The following is a 17830-nucleotide window of genomic DNA, read 5'->3' as shown; positions in this document are numbered from 1 at the left end:
AAATCTGCCCTCTGATTTCCAGCTGTCCTGACGTCTACACGCTGATTAACAGCAGTCCTGAAGTCTACCCTCTGATTAGCATACTCCTGAAATCTGCCTTCTGATTACCAACAGTCCTGAGGTCAGCCCTCTGATTACCAGCAGACCTGAAGTCTACACTCTGATTACCAGCAGTCCTGAAATTTTGCCTCTGATTGCCAGTAGTCCTGATGTCTGCCCTCTGATTACCAGCAGTTTCGAAGTGTACCCTCTGATTACCAGCAGTCCTGAAGACTGCCATCTAATTGCCAGCAGTCCTGAAATCTTCTGTCTGATTACCAGCAGTCCTGATGTCTGCCCTCTGATTACCAGTCGTCCTGAAATCTGTTCTCTGATTACCAGCTGTCCTGACGTCTACATGCTGATTACGAGCAGTCCTGAAATCTGCCCTCTGATTTCCAACAGTGCTGAGGTCTGCCCTCTGATTACCAGCAGAACTGAAGTCTACACTCTGATTATCAGCAGTCCTGAAATCTTCCCTCTGATTACGAGCAGTCCTGATTTCTTCCCTCTGATTACGAGCACTCCTGAAGTCTGCCCTCTGATTACCAGCAGTCCTGAAGTCTGCCCTCTGATTACCAGCAGTCTTGAAGTCTACACTCTGATTATCAGCAGTCCTGAAATCTTCCCTCTGATTACCAGCAGTCCTGAAGTCTTCCCTCTGATTACGAGCAGTCTTGAAGTCTGCCCTCTGATTACCAGCAGTTCTGAAGTCTGCCTTCTGATTACCAGCTGTCTTGAAGTATGCACTCTGATTACCAGCAGTCCTGAAATCAGCCCTCAAATTACCAGCAGTCCTGAAGTCTGCCTTCAGATTACCAGCATTCCTGAAGTCTGCCCTCTGCTTACCCACAGTCCTGAAGTATTCCCTCTTATTACTAGCAGTCCTGAAGTCTGCCTCTGATTACCAGCAGTCCTGAAGTCTGCAGTCTGATTCGCAGCAGTCTTGAATTCTGTCCTCTGATTACCACCAGTCCTGAAGTCTTCCCTTTGTTTACCAGAAGTCCTGAAGTCTGCCCTCTGATAACCAGCCGTCTTGAAGTCTGCCCTCTGATTACCAGCAGTCTTCAAATCTGCCCTCTGATTAACAGCAGTTCTGAAGTCTGCACTCTGATTACCAGCAGTGCTGAACTCTGCTCTCTGATATTCAGCAGTCTTGAAGTATGCCCTTTGATTACCAGCAGTCCTGAAATCTGCACTCTGATTAGCAGCACTCGTGAAATCTGCCCTCTGATTACCAGTAGTCCTGAAATCGCCCCCCTGATTACAAGCAGTCCTGAAGTCTGCATTATGATTACGAGCAGTCCTGAAGTCTGCCCTCTGATTACGAGCAGTCCTGAAGTCTCCCCTCTGAATAGCAGCAGTCCTGAAATCTGCCATCTAATTACCAGCAGTCCTGACATCTTCTCTTTGATTTCCAACAGTCCTGAGGTCTGCCCACTGATTACCAGCAGACCTCTAGTCTACACTCTGATTACCATCTCTCCTGAAATCTTCCCTCTGATTACCAGCAGTCCTGAAATCTGCCCTCTGATTTCCAACAGTCCTGAGGTCTGCCCTCTGATTACCAGCAGACCTGAAGTATACACTCTGATTATCAGCAGTCTTGAAATCTGCCCTCTGATTGCGAGCAATCCTGAAGACTGCCCTCTGATTACGAGCAGTCCTGAAGTCTGCCCTGTAATTACCAGCAGTCCTGAAGTCTGCCCTCTGATTACCAGCAGTCCTGAACTCTGCCCTCTGATTGCCAGCTGTCCTGAAGTTTGCCCTCTGTTTTGCAGCAGTCCTGAAGTCTGCCCTCTTATTACAGGCATTTCTGAACTCTGCCTCTGATTACCAGCAGTCCTGAAATCTTCCCCCGATTACCAGCAGTCCTTCATTCTTCACTCTGATTACCAGCAGTCGTGAAATCTGCTCTCTGATTTTCAGCTGTCCTGACGTCTACATGCTGATTACCAGCAGTCCTGAAGTCTGCACTCTGATTACCATAGTCCTGAAATCTGCCCTCTGATTACCAGCAGACCTGAAGTCTACACTTGATTAGCAGCAGTCCTGAAGTCTGCACTCTGATTGCCAGCATTCCTGAAGGCTGCCCTCTGATTACCAGCAGATCTGAAGTGTGCCCTCTGATTACCAGCAGTCCTGAAGTCTGCCATCTAATTACCAGCAGTCCTGAAATCAGCCGTCTGATTACCAGCAGTCCTGATGTCTGCCCTCTGATTACCAGTAGTCCTGAAATCTGCCTTCTGATAACCTTCAGTCTTGAAGTCTGCATTCTGATTACCAGCAGTCCTGAAGTCTACACTCTGATTACCAGCAGCCCTGAAGTCTGCCCTCTGCTTACCAACAGTCCTGAAGTATTCCCACTTATTACCAGCAGTCCTGAAATCTGCCCTCTGAATAGCAGCAGTCCTGAAGTCTGCCATCTGATTCGCAGCAGTCCTCAATTCTGTCCTCTGATTACCAGCTGTCCTGAAGTCTGCCCTCTGATTACGAGCTGTCCTGAAGTCTACACTCTGATTGCCATCAGTCCTGAAATCTGCCCTCTGATTACCAGCAGTCCTTAATTCTTCACTCTGATTACCAGCAGTCGTGAAATCTTCCCTCTGATTACCAGCAGTCCTGAAATCTGCCCTCTGACTGCCACCACTTCTGAAGGCTGCCCTCTGATTGCCAACAGTTCTGAAGTGTGCCCTGTGATTACCAGCAGTCCTGAAGTTTGCCATCTAATTACCAGTAGTCCTGAAATCCGCCATCTGATTACTTGCTGTCTTGACGTCTACACGCTGATTACCAGCAGACCTGAAATCTGCCCTCTGATTTCCAAAAGTCCTGAGGTCTGCCCTCTCATTACCAGCCGACCTGAGGTCTACACACTGATTACCAGCAGTCCTGGAATCTTCCCTCTGATTACGAGCAGTCCTGAAGTCTGCCCTCTGATTACGAGCAGTCCTGAAGTCTGCCCTCTGATTACCAGCAGTCCTGAAATCTCCCCTCTGAATAGCAGCTGTCCTGAAGTCTGCCATCTAATTACCAGCAGTCATGACATCTTCTCTCTGATTTCTAACAGTCCTGAGATCTGCCCACTGATTACCAGCAGACCTCTAGTCTACACTCTGATTACCATCTCTCCTGAAATCTTCCCTCTGATTACCAGCAGTCCTGAAATCTGCCCTCTGATTTCCAACAGTCCTGAGGTCTGCCCTCTGATTACCAGCAGACCTGAAGTCTACACTCTGATTATCAGCAGTCTTGAAATCTGCCCTCTGATTACGAGCAGTCCTGAAGTCTGCCCTCTGATTACGAGCAGTCCTGAAGTCTGCCCTGTAATTACCAGCAGTCCTGAAGTCTGCCCTCTGATTACCAGCAGTCCTGAACTCTGCCCTCTGATTGCCAGCCATCTTGAAGTCTGCCCTCTGATTACCAGCTGTCCTGAAGTTTGCCCTCTGTTTTGCAGCAGTCCTGAAGTCTGCCCTCTTATTACAGGCATTTCTGAACTCTGCCTCTGATTACTAGCAGTCCTTAAATCTTCCCTCTGATTACCAGCAGTCCTTAATTCTACACTCTGATTACCAGCAGTCGTGAAATCTGCTCTCTGATTTTCAGCTGTCCTGACGTCTACATGCTGATTACCAGCAGTCCTGAAATCTGCCCTCTGATTTCGAACAGTCCTGAAATCTGCCCTCTGATTACCAGCAGACCTGAAGTCTACACTTGATTAGCAGCAGTCCTGAAATATGCCCTCCGATTGCCAGCAGTCCTGAAGGCTGCCCTTTGATTACCAGCAGATCTGAAGTGTGTCCTCTGATTACCAGCAGTCCTAAAGTCTGCCATCTAATTACCAGCAGTCCTGAAATCAGCCGTCTGATTACCAGCAGTCCTGATATCTGCCCTCTGATTACCAGTAGTCCTGAAATCTGCTTCTGATTACCATCAGTCTTGAAGTCTGCACTCTGATTACCAGCATTCCTGAAGTCTACACTCTGATTACCAGCAGTCCTGAAGTCTGCCCTCTGATTAGCATAGTCCTGAAATCTGCCTTCTGATTACCAACAGTCCTGAAATCTGCCCTCTGATAACCAGCAGACCTGAAGTCTACACTCTGATTAGCAGCAGTCCTGAAGTCTGCCCTCTGCTTACCAACAGTCCTGAAGTATTCCCACTTATTACCAGCAGTCCTGAAATCTGCCCTCTGAATAGCAGCAGTCCTGAAGTCTGCCATCTGATTCGCAGCAGTCCTCAATTCTGTCCTCTGATTACCAGCTGTCCTGAAATCTGCCCTCTGATTACGAGCTGTCCTGAAGTCTACACTCTGATTGCCAGCAGTCCTGAAATCTGCCCTCCGATTACCAGCAGTACTTAATTCTTCACTCTGATTACCAGCAGTCGTGAAATCTGCCCTCTGATTTCCAGCTGTCCTGACGTCTACACGCTGATTGCCAGCAGTCCTGAAATCTGCCCTCTGATTACCAGCAGTCCTTAATTCTTCACTCTGATGACTAGCAGTCGTGAAATCTGCCCTCTGATTTCAGCTGTCCTGACGTCTACACTCTGATTACCAGCAGTCCTGCAATCTTCCGTCTGATTGCCAGAAGTCCTGAAGACTGCCCTCTGATTACCAGCAGTCCTGATGTCTGCCCTCTGATTACCAGTAGTCCTGAAATCTGTTCTCTGATTACCAGCTGTCCTGACGTCTACATGCTGATTACTAGCAGTCCTGAAATCTGCCCTCTGATTTCCAACAGTCCTGAGGTCTTCCCTCTGATTACCAACAGACCTGAAGTCTACACTCTGATTACCAGCAGTCCTGCAATCTTCTGTCTGATTGCCAGAAGTCCTGAAGACTGCCCTCTGATTACCAGCAGTTCTGAAGTGTGCCCTCTGATTACCAGCAGTCCTGAAGTCTGCCATTTAATTACCAGCAGTCCTGAAATCTGCCGTCTGATTACCAGCAGTCCTGATGTCTGCCCTCTGATTAACAGTAGTCCTGAAATCTGATCTCTGATTACCAGCTGTCCTGACGTCTACATGCTGATTACCAGCAGTCCTGAAATCTGCCCTCTGATTTCGAACAGTCCTGAAGTCTGCCCTCTGATTACCCGCAGACCTGAAGTCTACACTCTGATTATCAGCAGTCCTGAAATCTTCCCTCTGATTACCAGCAGTCCTGAAGTCTTCCCTCTGATTACGAGCAGTCCTGAAGTCTGCCCTGTAATTACCAGCAGTTCTGAAGTCTGCCTTCTGATTACCAGCTGTCTTGAAGTATGCACTCTGATTACCAGCAGTCCTGAAATCAGCCCTCTAATTACCAGCAGTCCTGAAGTCTGCCTTCTGATTACCAGCATTCCTGAAGTCTGCCCTCTGCTTACCAACAGTCCTGAAGTATTCCCTCTTATTACTAGCAGTCCTGAAGTCTGCCTCTGATTACCAGCAGTCCTGAAGTCTGCACTCTGATTCGCAGCAGTCTTGAAATCTGCCCTCTGATTACCAGCAGTCCTGAATTCTGTCCTCTGATTACCACCAGTCCTGAAGTCTTCCCTTTGTTTACCAGAAGTCCTGAAGTCTGCCCTCTGATAACCAGCCATCTTGAAGTCTGCCCTCTGATTACCAGCAGTCTTCAAATCTGCCCTCTGATTAACAGCAGTTCTGAAGTCTGCACTCTGATTACCAGCAGTGCTGAAATCTGCTCTCTGATTATCAGCAGTCTTGAAGTATGCCCTTTGATTACCAGCAGTCCTGAAATCTGCACTCTGATTAGCAGCACTCGTGAAATCTGCCCTCTGATTACCAGTAGTCCTGAAATCGCCCCCCTGATTACAAGCAGTCCTGAAGTCTGCACTATGAGTACGAGCAGGCCTGAAGTCTCCCCTGTGATTACCAGCAGTCCTGAAGTCTGCCCTCTGATTTCCAGCAGTTCTGAATTCTACACTGTGATTACCAGCAGTCCTGAAATCTGCCGTCTGATTGCCAGCCGTCTTTAAGTCTGCCCTCTGATTACCAGCAGTCCTGAAGTCTGCCCTCTTTTTATTAGCATTTCTGAAATCTGCCTCTGATTACCAGCAGTCCTGAGTCTGCTCTCTGATTTCCAGCAGTCCTGAAATCTGCCCTCTGAATACCAGCAGTCCTGAAGACTGCACTCTGATTACTAGTAGTCCTGAAGTCTTCACTCTGATTACCAGCAGCGCTGAAGTCTTCACTCTGATTAACAGCTGTCCTGAAGTCTGCCCTCTTATTACGAGCAGTCCTGAAGTCCACACTCTGATTGACATCAGTCCTGAAATCGGCCCTCTGATTACCAGCAGTCTTCAAATCTGCCCTCTGATTAACAGCAGTTCTGAAGTCTGCACTCTGATTACCAGCAGTGCTGAACTCTGCTCTCTGATTATCAGCAGTCTTGAAGTATGCCCTTTGATTACCAGCAGTCCTGAAATCTGCACTCTGATTAGCAGCACTCGTGAAATCTGCCCTCTGATTACCAGTAGTCCTGAAATCGCCCCCCTGATTACAAGCAGTCCTGAAGTCTGCATTATGATTACGAGCAGTCCTGAAGTCTGCCCTCTGATTACGAGCAGTCCTGAAGTCTGCCCTCTGATTACCAGCTGTCCTGAAATCTCCCCTCTGAATAGCAGCAGTCCTGAAATCTGCCATCTAATTACCAGCAGTCCTGACATCTTCTCTCTGATTTGCAACAGTCCTGAGGTCTGCCCACTGATTACCAGCAGTTCTGAAGTCTGCCTTCTGATTACCAGCTGTCTTGAGGTATGCACTCTGATTACCAGCAGGCCTGAAATCAGCCCTCTAATTACCAGCAGTCCTGAAGTCTGCCTTCTGATTACCAGCATTCCTGAAGTCTGCCCTCTGCTTACCAACAGTCCTGAAGTATTCCCTCTTATTACTAGCAGTCCTGAAGTCTGCCTCTGATTACCAGCAGTCCTGAAGTCTGCACTCTGATTCGCAGCAGTCTTGAAATCTGCCCTCTGATTACCAGCAGTCCTGAATTCTGTCCTCTGATTACTACCAGTCCTGAAGTCTTCCCTTAGTTTACCAGAAGTCCTGAAGTCTGCCCTCTGATAACCAGCCGTCTTGAAGTCTGCCCTCTGATTACCAGCAGTCTTCAAATCTGCCCTCTGATTAACAGCAGTTCTGAAGTCTGCACTCTGATTACCAGCAGTGCTGAAATCTGCTCTCTGATTATCAGCAGTCTTGAAGTATGCCCTTTGATTACCAGCAGTCCTGAAATCTGCACTCTGATTAGCAGCACTCGTGAAATCTGCCCTCTGATTACCAGTAGTCCTGAAATCGCCCCCCTGATTACAAGCAGTCCTGAAGTCTGCACTATGATTACGAGCAGGCCTGAAGTCTCCCCTGTGATTACCAGCAGTCCTGAAGTCTGCCCTCTGATTTCCAGCAGTTCTGAATTCTACACTGTGATTACCAGCAGTCCTGAAATCTGCCGTCTGATTGCCAGCCGTCTTTAAGTCTGCCCTCTGATTACCAGCAGTCCTGAGTCTGCTCTCTGATTTCCAGCAGTCCTGAAATCTGCCCTCTGAATACCAGCAGTCCTGAAGTCTGCACTCTGATTACTAGTAGTCCTGAAGTCTTCACTCTGATTACCAGCAGCCCTGAAGTCTTCACTCTGATTAACAGCTGTCCTGAAGTCTGCCCTCTTATTACGAGCAGTCCTGAAGTCCACACTCTGATTGACATCAGTCCTGAAATCGGCCCTCTGATTACCAGCAGTCTTCAAATCTGCCCTCTGATTAACAGCAGTTCTGAAGTCTGCACTCTGATTACCAGCAGTGCTGAACCCTGCTCTCTGATTATCAGCAGTCTTGAAGTATGCCCTTTGATTACCAGCAGTCCTGAAATCTGCACTCTGATTAGCAGCACTCGTGAAATCTGCCCTCTGATTACCAGTAGTCCTGAAATCGCCCCCCTGATTACAAGCAGTCCTGAAGTCTGCACTATGATTACGAGCAGTCCTGAAGTCTGCCCTCTGATTACGAGCAGTCCTGAAGTCTGCCCTCTGATTACCAGCAGTCCTGAAATCTCCCCTCTGAATAGCAGCAGTCCTGAAATCTGCCATCTAATTACCAGCAGTCCTGACATCTTCTCTCTGATTTGCAACAGTCCTGAGGTCTGCCCACTGATTACCAGCAGACCTCTAGTCTACACTCTGATTACCATCTCTCCTGAAATCTTCCCTCTGATTAACAGCAGTCCTGAAATCTGCCCTCTGATTTCCAACAGTCCTGAAGTCTGCCCTCTGATTACCAGCAGACCTGAAGTATACACTCTGATTATCAGCAGTCTTGAAATCTGCCCTCTGATTGCGAGCAATCCTGAAGCCTGCCCTCTGATTACGAGCAGTCCTGAAGTCTGCCCTGTAATTACCAGCAGTCCTGAAGTCTGCCCTCTGATTACCAGCAGTCCTGAACTCTGCCCTCTGATTGCCAGCCGTCTTGAAGTCTGCCCTCTGATTACCAGCTGTCCTGAAGTTTGCCCTCTGTTTTGCAGCAGTCCTGAAGTCTGCCCTCTTATTACAGGCATTTCTGAACTCTGCCTCTGATTACCAGCAGTCCTGAAATCTTCCCCCTGATTACCAGCAGTCCTTAATTCTTCACTCTGATTACCAGCAGTCGTGAAATCTGCTCTCTGATTTTCAGCTGTCCTGACGTCTACATGCTGATTACCAGCAGTCCTGAAGTCTGCACTCTGATTACCATAGTCCTGAAATCTGCCCTCTGATTACCAGCAGACCTGAAGTCTACACTTGATTAGCAGCAGTCCTGAAGTCTGCACTCTGATTGCCAGCAGTCCTGAAGGCTGCCCTCTGATTACCAGCAGATCTGAAGTGTGCCCTCTGATTACCAGTAGTCCTGAAGTCTGCCATCTAATTACCAGCAGTCCTGAAATCAGCCGTCTGATTACCAGCAGTCCTGATGTCTGCCCTCTGATTACCAGTAGTCCTGAAATCTGCCTTCTGATAACCTTCAGTCTTGAAGTCTGCACTCTGATTACCAGCAGTTCTGAAGTCTGCCTTCTGATTACCAGCAGTCTTGAAGTATGCACTCTGATTACCAGCAGTCCTGAAATCAGCCCTCTAATTACCAGCAGTCCTGAAGTCTGCCTTCTGATTACCAGCATTCCTGAAGTCTGCCCTCTGCTTACCAACAGTCCTGAAGTATTCCCTCTTATTACTAGCAGTCCTGAAGTCTGTCTCTGATTACCAGCAGTCCTGAAGTCTGCACTCTGATTCGCAGCAGTCTTGAAATCTGCCCTCTGATTACCAGCAGTCCTGAATTCTGTCCTCTGATTACCACCAGTCCTGAAGTCTTCCCTTTGTTTACCAGAAGTCCTGAAGTCTGCCCTCTGATAACCAGCCATCTTGAAGTCTGCCCTCTGATTAACAGCTTTCTTCAAATCTGCCCTCTGATTACCAGCAGTGCTGAAATCTGCTCTCTGATTATCAGCAGTCTTGAAGTATGCCCTTTGATTACCAGCAGTCCTGAAATCTGCACTCTGATTAGCAGCACTCGTGAAATCTGCCCTCTGTTTACCAGTAGTCCTGAAATGTCCCCCTGATTACAAGCAGTCCTGAAGTCTGCACTATGATTACGAGCAGGCTTGAAGTCTCCCCTGTGATTACCAGCAGTCCTGAAGTCTGCCCTCTGATTTCCAGCAGTTCTGAATTCTACACTGTGATTACCAGCAGTCCTGAAATCTGCCGTCTGATTGCCAGCCGTCTTTAAGTCTGCCCTCTGATTACCAGCAGTCCTGAAGTCTGCCCTCGTTTTATTAGCATTTCTGAAATCTGCCTCTGATTACCAGCAGTCCTGAGTCTGCTCTCTGATTTCCAGCAGTCCTGAAATCTGCCCTCTGAATACCAGCAGTCCTGAAGTCTGCACTCTGATTACTAGTAGTCCTGAAGTCTTCACTCTGATTACCAGCAGCGCTGAAGTCTTCACTCTGATTAACAGCTGTCCTGAAGTCTGCCCTTTTATTACGAGCAGTCCTGAAGTCCACACTCTGATTGACATCAGTCCTGAAATCTGCCCTCTGATTACCAGCAGTCTTCAAATCTGCCCTCTGATTAACAGCAGTTCTGAAGTCTGCACTCTGATTACCAGCAGTGCTGAACTCTGCTCTCTGATTATCAGCAGTCTTGATGTATGCCCTTTGATTACCAGCAGTCCTGAAATCTGCACTCTGATTAGCAGCACTCGTGAAATCTGCCCTCTGATTACCAGTAGTCCTGAAATCGCCCCCCTGATTACAAGCAGTCCTGAAGTCTGCACTATGATTACGAGCAGTCCTGAAGTCTGCCCTCTGATTACGAGCAGTCCTGAAGTCTGCCCTCTGATTACCAGCAGTCCTGAAATCTCCCCTCTGAATAGCAGCAGTCCTGAAATCTGCCATCTAATTACCAGCAGTCCTGACATCTTCTCTCTGATTTGCAACAGTCCTGAGGTCTGCCCACTGATTACCAGCAGACCTCTAGTCTACACTCTGATTACCATCTCTCCTGAAATCTTCCCTCTGATTAACAGCAGTCCTGAAATCTGCCCTCTGATTTCCAACAGTCCTGAAGTCTGCCCTCTGATTACCAGCAGACCTGAAGTATACACTCTGATTATCAGCAGTCTTGAAATCTGCCCTCTGATTGCGAGCAATCCTGAAGCCTGCCCTCTGATTACGAGCAGTCCTGAAGTCTGCCCTGTAATTACCAGCAGTCCTGAAGTCTGCCCTCTGATTACCAGCAGTCCTGAACTCTGCCCTCTGATTGCCAGCCGTCTTGAAGTCTTCCCTCTGATTACCAGCTGTCCTGAAGTTTGCCCTCTGTTTTGCAGCAGTCCTGAAGTCTGCCCTCTTATTACAGGCATTTCTGAACTCTGCCTCTGATTACCAGCAGTCCTGAAATCTTCCCCCTGATTACCAGCAGTCCTTAATTCTTCACTCTGATTACCAGCAGTCGTGAAATCTGCTCTCTGATTTTCAGCTGTCCTGACGTCTACATGCTGATTACCAGCAGTCCTGAAGTCTGCACTCTGATTACCATAGTCCTGAAATCTGCCCTCTGATTACCAGCAGACCTGAAGTCTACACTTGATTAGCAGCAGTCCTGAAGTCTGCACTCTGATTGCCAGCAGTCCTGAAGGCTGCCCTCTGATTACCAGCAGATCTGAAGTTTGCCCTCTGATTACCAGCAGTCCTGAAGTCTGCCATCTAATTACCAGCAGTCCTGAAATCAGCCGTCTGATTAGCAGCAGTCCTGATGTCTGCCCTCTGATTACCAGTAGTCCTGAAATCTGCCTTCTGATATCCTTCAGTCTTGAAGTCTGCACTCTGATTACCAGCAGTCCTGAAGTCTACACTCTGATTACCAGCAGCCCTGAAGTCTGCCCTCTGCTTACCAAAAGTCCTGAAGTATTCCCACTTATTACCAGTAGTCCTGAAATCTGCCCTCTGAATAGCAGCAGTCCTGAAGTCTGCCATCTGATTCGCAGCAGTCCTCAATTCTGTCCTCTGATTACCAGCTGTCCTGAAGTCTGCCCTCTGATTACGAGCTGTCCTGAAGTCTACACTCTGATTGCCATCAGTCCTGAAATCTGCCCTCTGATTACCAGCAGTCCTTAATTCTTCACTCTGATTACCAGCAGTCGTGAAATCTTCCCTCTGATTACCAGCAGTCCTGAAATCTGCCCTCTGACTGCCACCACTTCTGAAGGCTGCCCTCTGATTGCCAACAGTTCTGAAGTGTGCCCTGTGATTACCAGCAGTCCTGAAGTTTGCCATCTAATTACCAGTAGTCCTGAAATCCGCCATCTGATTACTTGCTGTCTTGACGTCTACACGCTGATTACCAGCAGTCCTGAAATCTGCCCTCTGATTTCCAAAAGTCCTGAGGTCTGCCCTCTCATTACCAGCCGACCTGAGGTCTATACACTGATTATCAGCAGTCCTGAAATCTTCCCTCTGATTACGAGCAGTCCTGAAGTCTGCCCTCTGATTACGAGCAGTCCTAAAGTCTGCCCTCTGATTACCAGCAGTCCTGAAATCTCCCCTCTGAATAGCAGCTGTCCTGAAGTCTGCCATCTAATTACCAGCAGTCATGACATCTTCTCTCTGATTTCTAACAGTCCTGAGATCTGCCCACTGATTACCAGCAGACCTCTAGTCTACACTCTGATTACCATCTCTCCTGAAATCTTCCCTCTGATTACCAGCAGTCCTGAAATCTGCCCTCTGATTTCCAACAGTCCTGAGGTCTGCCCTCTGATTAACAGCAGACCTGAAGTCTACACTCTGATTATCAGCAGTCTTGAAATCTGCCCTCTGATTACGAGCAGTCCTGAGGTCTGCCCTCTGATTACGAGCAGTCCTGAACTCTGCCCTCTGATTGCCAGCCATCTTGAAGTCTGCCCTCTGATTACCAGCTGTCCTGAAGTTTGCCCTCTGTTTTGCCGCAGTCCTGAAGTCTGCCCTCTTATTACAGGCATTTCTGAACTCTGCCTCTGATTACCAGCAGTCCTTAAATTTTCCCTCTGATTACCAGCAGTCCTTAATTCTACACTCTGATTACCAGCAGTCGTGAAATCTGCTCTCTGATTTTCAGCTGTCCTGACGTCTACATGCTGATTACCAGCAGTCCTGAAATCTGCCCTCTGATTTCGAACAGTCCTGAAATCTGCCCTCTGATTACCAGCAGACCTGAAGTCTACACTTGATTAGCAGCAGTCCTGAAATATGCCCTCCGATTGCCAGCAGTCCTGAAGGCTGCCCTTTGATTACCAGCAGATCTGAAGTGTGTCCTCTGATTACCAGCAGTCCTAAAGTCTGCCATCTTATTACCAGCAGTCCTGAAATCAGCCGTCTGATTACCAGCAGTCCTGATGTCTGCCCTCTGATTACCAGTAGTCCTGAAATCTGCTTCTGATTACCATCAGTCATGAAGTCTGCACTCTGATTACCAGCATTCCTGAAGTCTACACTCTGATTACCAGCAGTCCTGAAGTCTGCCCTCTGATTAGCATAGTCCTGAAATCTGCCTTCTGATTACCAACAATCCTGAAATCTGCCCTCTGATAACCAGCAGACCTGAAGTCTACACTCTGATTAGCAGCAGTCCTGAAGTCTGCCCTCTGCTTACCAACAGTCCTGAAGTATTCCCACTTATTACCAGCAGTCCTGAAATCTGCCCTCTGAATAGCAGCAGTCCTGAAGTCTGCCATCTGATTCGCAGCAGTCCTCAATTCTGTCCTCTGATTACCAGCTGTCCTGAAATCTGCCCCCTGATTACGAGCTGTCCTGAAGTCTACACTCTGATTGCCATCAGTCCTGAAATCTGCCCTCCGATTACCAGCAGTACTTAATTCTTCACTCTGATTACCCGCAGTCGTGAAATCTGCCCTCTGATTTCCAGCTGTCCTGACGTCTACACGCTGATTGCCAGCAGTCCTGAAATCTGCCCTCTGATTACCAGCAGTCCTTAATTCTTCACTCTGATGACTAGCAGTCGTGAAATCTGCCCTCTGATTTCAGCTGTCCTGACGTCTACACGCTGATTACCAGCAGTCCTGAAGTCTGCCCTCTGATTAGCATAGTCCTGAAATCTGCCTTCTGATTACCAACAGTCCTGAGGTCTTCCCTCTGATTACCAACAGACCTGAAGTCTACACTCTGATTACCAGCAGTCCTGCAATCTTCCGTCTGATTGCCAGAAGTCCTGAAGACTGCCCTCTGATTACCAGCAGTCCTGATGTCTGCCCTCTGATTACCAGTAGTCCTGAAATCTGTTCTCTGATTACCAGCTGTCCTGACGTCTACATGCTGATTACTAGCAGTCCTGAAATCTGCCCTCTGATTTCCAACAGTCCTGAGGTCTTCCCTCTGATTACCAACAGACCTGAAGTCTACACTCTGATTACCAGCAGTCCTGCAATCTTCCGTCTGATTGCCAGAAGTCCTGAAGACTGCCCTCTGATTACCAGCAGTTCTGAAGTGTGCCCTCTGATTACCAGCAGTCCTGAAGTCTGCCATCTAATTACCAGCAGTCCTGAAATCTGCCGTCTGATTACCAGCAGTCCTGATGTCTGCCCTCTGATTAACAGTAGTCCTGAAATCTGATCTCTGATTACCAGCTGTCCTGACGTCTACATGCTGATTACCAGCAGTCCTGAAATCTGCCCTCTGATTTCGAACAGTCCTGAAGTCTGCCCTCTGATTACCCGCAGACCTGAAGTCTACACTCTGATTATCAGCAGTCCTGAAATCTTCCCTCTGATTACCAGCAGTCCTGAAGTCTTCCCTCTGATTACGAGCAGTCCTGAAGTCTGCCCTCTGATTACCAGCAGTTCTGAAGTCTGCCTTCTGATTACCAGCTGTCTTGAAGTATGCACTCTGATTACCAGCAGGCCTGAAATCAGCCCTCTAATTACCAGCAGTCCTGAAGTCTGCCTTCTGATTACCAGCATTCCTGAAGTCTGCCCTCTGCTTACCAACAGTCCTGAAGTATTCCCTCTTATTACTAGCAGTCCTGAAGTCTGCCTCTGATTACCAGCAGTCCTGAAGTCCGCACTCTGATTCGCAGCAGTCTTGAAATCTGCCCTCTGATTACCAGCAGTCCTGAATTCTGTCCTCTGATTACCACCAGTCCTGAAGTCTTCCCTTTGTTTACCAGAAGTCCTGAAGTCTGCCCTCTGATAACCAGCCATCTTGAAGTCTGCCGTCTGATTACCAGCAGTCTTCAAATCTGCCCTCTGATTAACAGCAGTTCTGAAGTCTGCACTCTGATTACCAGCAGTGCTGAAATCTGCTCTCTGATTATCAGCAGTCTTGAAGTATGCCCTTTGATTACCAGCAGTCCTGAAATCTGCACTCTGATTAGCAGCACTCGTGAAATCTGCCCTCTGATTACCAGTAGTCCTGAAATCGCCCCCCTGATTACAAGCAGTCCTGAAGTCTGCACTATGATTACGAGCAGGCCTGAAGTCTCCGCTGTGATTACCAGCAGTCCTGAAGTCTGCCCTCTGATTTCCAGCAGTTCTGAATTCTACACTGTGATTACCAGCAGTCCTGAAATCTGCCGTCTGATTGCCAGCCGTCTTTAAGTCTGCCCTCTGATTACCAGCAGTCCTGAAGTCTGCCCTCTTTTTATTAGCATTTCTGAAATCTGCCTCTGATTACCAGCAGTCCTGAGTCTGCTCTCTGATTTCCAGCAGTCCTGAAATCTGCCCTCTGAATACCAGCAGTCCTGAAGTCTGCACTCTGATTACTAGTAGTCCTGAAGTCTTCACTCTGATTACCAGCAGCCCTGAAGTCTTCACTCTGATTAACAGCTGTCCTGAAGTCTGCCCTCTTATTACGAACAGTCCTGAAGTCCACACTCTGATTGACATCAGTCCTGAAATCTGCCCTCTGATTACCAGCAGTCCTTAATTCTTCACTCTGAATACCAGCAGTCGTGAAATCTGCCCTCTGATTACCCGCTGTCCTGACGTCTACACGCTGATTACCAGCTGTCCTGAGGTCTGCCCTCTGATTACCAGCAGACCTGAAGTCTACACGCTGATTACCAGCAGTCCTTAAATCTGCCCTCTGACTGCCACCAGTCCTGAAGGTTGTCCTCTGATTACCAGCAGATCTGAAGTCTGCCCTCTGATTACCAGCAGTCCTGAAGTCTGCCATCTAATTACCAGCAGTCCTGAAATCTGCACTCTGATTACCAGCCGTCCTAAAGTCTACACTCTGATTACCAGCAGTCCTGAAATCTGCCCTCTTTATACCAGCAATCCTGAAGTCCGCCCTTTGATTCACAGCAGTCCTCAATTCTGTCCTCTGATTACCAGCAGTCCTGAAATCTGCCCTCTGATTACAAGCAGTACTTAATTCTTCACTCTGATTACCAGCAGTCGTGAAATCTGCCCTCTGATTTCCAGCTGTCCTGACATCTACACGCTGATTGCCAGCAGTCCTGAAATCTGCCCTCTGATTACCAGCAGTCCTTAATTCTTCACTCTGATTACCAGCAGCCGTGAAATCTGCCCTCTGATTTCCAGATGTCCTGACGTCTACATGCTGATTACCAGCAGTCCGGAAGTCTGCCCTCAGATTAGCATACTCCTGAAATGTGGCTTCTGATTGCCAACAGTCCTGAGGTCTGCCCTCTGATTACCAGCAGACATGAAGTCTACACTATGATTACCAGCAGTCCTGAAAGCTTCCCTCTGATTGCCTGTAGTCCTGAGGTCTGCCCTCTGATTACCAGCAGTTCTGAAGTGTGCCCTCTGATTACCAGCAGTCCTGAAGTCTGCCATCTAATTACCAGCAGTCCTGAAATCTGCACTCTGATTACCAGCCGTCCTAAAGTCTACACTCTGATTACCAGCAGTCCTGAAATCTGCCCTCTGAATACCAGCAATCCTGAAGTCCGCCCTTTGATTCACAGCAGTCCTCAATTCTGTCCTCTGATTACCAGCAGTCCTGAAATCTGCCCTCTGATTACAAGCAGTACTTAATTCTTCACTCTGATTACCAGCAGTCGTGAAATCTGCCCTCTGATTTCCAGCTGTCCTGACATCTACACGCTGATTGCCAGCAGTCCTGAAATCTGCCCTCTGATTACCAGCAGTCCTTAATTCTTCACTCTGATTACCAGCAGCCGTGAAATCTGCCCTCTGATTTCCAGATGTCCTGACGTCTACATGCTGATTACCAGCAGTCCGGAAGTCTGCCCTCAGATTAGCATACTCCTGAAATGTGGCTTCTGATTGCCAACAGTCCTGAGGTCTGCCTTCTGATTACCAGCAGACATGAAGTCTACACTATGATTACCAGCAGTCCTGAAAGCTTCCCTCTGATTGCCTGTAGTCCTGAGGTCTGCCCTCTGATTACCAGCAGTTCTGAAGTGTGCCCTCTGATTACCAGCAGTCCTGAAGTCTGCCATCTAATTACCAGCAGTCCTGAAATCTGCCGTCTGATTACCATCAGTCCTGATGTCTGCCCTCTGATTACCTGTAGTTCTGAAATCTGCTCTCTGATTACCAGTAGTCCTGATGTCTACACGCTGATTACCAGCAGTCCTGAAATCTGCCCTCTGATTTCCAACAGTCCTGAGGTCTGCCCTCTGATTACCAGCAGACCTGAAGTCTACACTCTGATTATCAGCAGTCCTGAAATCTTCCCTCTGATTATGAGCAGTCCTGAAATCTGCCCTCTGATTACAAGCAGTCCTGAACTCTGCCCTCTGATTGCCTGCAGTCTTGAAGTCTGCCCTCTGATTACCAGCTGTCCTGAAGTTTGCCCTCTGATTTCCAGCAGTCCTGAAGTCTGCCCTCTTATTACTGACATTTCTGAACTCTGCCTCTGATTACCAGCAGTCCTGAAGTCTACACTCTGATTTCCAGCAGTACTGAAATCTGTTCTCTGAATACCAGCCGTCCTGCAGTCTGCCAACTATTTAACAGCAGTCCTGAATTCTTCCCTCTGATTACCAGCAGTCCTTAATTCTTCACTCTGATTACCAGCAGTCGTGAAATCTGCTCTCTGATTTTCAGCTGTCCTGACGTCTACACGCTGATTAACAGCAGTCCTGAAGTCTACACTCTGATTAGCAGTAGTCCTGAAATATGCCCTCTGATTTCCAGCAGACCTGAAGTCTACACGCTGATTACCAGCTGTCCTGAGGTCTGCCCTCTGATTACAAGCAGACCTGAAGTCCACACTCTGATTACCAGCAGTCCTGAAATCTGCCCTCTGACTGCCACCAGTCCTGAAGGCTGCCCTCTGATTA

The sequence above is a fragment of the Carcharodon carcharias genome, chromosome 17 (assembly GCF_017639515.1).
Source record: "Carcharodon carcharias isolate sCarCar2 chromosome 17, sCarCar2.pri, whole genome shotgun sequence".
Lineage (NCBI taxonomy): Eukaryota > Metazoa > Chordata > Chondrichthyes > Lamniformes > Lamnidae > Carcharodon > Carcharodon carcharias.
This window is presented reverse-complemented; position numbering follows the sequence as displayed.